Source organism: Arachis ipaensis, chromosome B02 (genome assembly GCF_000816755.2).
Source record: "Arachis ipaensis cultivar K30076 chromosome B02, Araip1.1, whole genome shotgun sequence".
Lineage (NCBI taxonomy): Eukaryota > Viridiplantae > Streptophyta > Magnoliopsida > Fabales > Fabaceae > Arachis > Arachis ipaensis.
The window spans coordinates 105,556,962-105,558,411 of NC_029786.2; positions in this window are offsets into that span (position 1 = coordinate 105,556,962).

A 1,450-nucleotide genomic window follows, 5' to 3' on the forward strand; every position below is an offset into this window, starting at 1 on the left:
AAGTTTTATTTTATTAAAAAATTAAAAGAATAAAACTAATGTATTTATTAAAAAAAGTTTATAATAACCAACATGAAAAGATATATATACATTAAAAAAAGCTTGTTATCCAAAATATATATAATCGATTTTATGATTTTTCGAGCACTGAAAATCAAAGTTAAATTAAAATATGATTAAAGTTTTTTTTCCCCATTACTATGAGATGACTAGTAGTAGTAGACTAGTAGTCCTTAAGGTAGCGTTTGTTTCGAGGTACTGAGACAGAGATTGAGAGACTGAGATTTAGTATTGTGTTTGTTAGTTCAGAGACTGATACTAAAATTTCTGTCTCTGTCTCTAAAATTTCAGTATTTCAGTACCTCCAAAAAGTAGGGACACAGGGGACTGGAATTTTTAGAGATGGAGACTGAAACTTTAATAACATTTTATACCTAAAATACTTTCATTTCAATTAATTAATTTCAATTTTATTCTTTGTGTAAATTAAATTAGAGTTTCATTCTTGTTTCAATTTCTGTCTTCCATTTTGCACCAAACAGAATACTGAGATTTATTTCAATTCTTATCTCTTAGTTTCTATCTCTCAATCTCAATCTTTTTGTCTCTGTCTCTCCACCAAACGCTACCTAAACGTTGGAAACTTGAAATTCATGGTTAATACTTAATATGATCAAAACTCAAAAGAGGACCTACCATAACAAGCATGCGCGCGTGCAGCATACACGCGGGCCCCCCTCGCTATTCTCACCGGGACTTGTCAATGCCTTCTTCTTTCACTGAATTCATTCGAGAATTTTCACTTCTCAGTTTTAATTTACTGCATGTTTTAAATAATGTACGTACGAGTAAAATCATTGTTCTTTGGTCTCTATATATGTGGTAGCCATTGATTAACTGTCACTTATGCCGTATATATGAACACTTGCTCAAATGAATTTAGCTATTATTAGGATCAGGGAATTTAACTTATAATTTTTTTTTTTACCAAAGATAGGAGATTTGAACTCGCAACTTATTAATTGAATATGGGGAGACTATGCCATTTGAGCTATAACTCATTGGCATTTGAAAAGATATGTGACTCGAACCCGCGACCTCTTAATTGAGTATGGGGAGTCTATGCCATTTGAGCTATAACTCATTGGCTTATTTTAAATTTGGAAAGATAGGAGAATCGAACCCGCAACCTTTTAATTGAGTATGGGGAGTCTATGCCATTTGAGCTATTACTCATTGGCTCTTAAAATTTGAAAAGATAAGAGACTCGAACCCGCAACCTCTTAATTTAACTTTTATGTTAGTTAATATTATTCCATTTTAATTAATTTTTCTGGTAATCATGACGTGTAGACAAAAAAATTAGCTATCAAATAAGTCATTTATATAGAATATATATTAAAAATAAATTAAACAAATATGTTTATATATTGATATATAATGTTTGAGT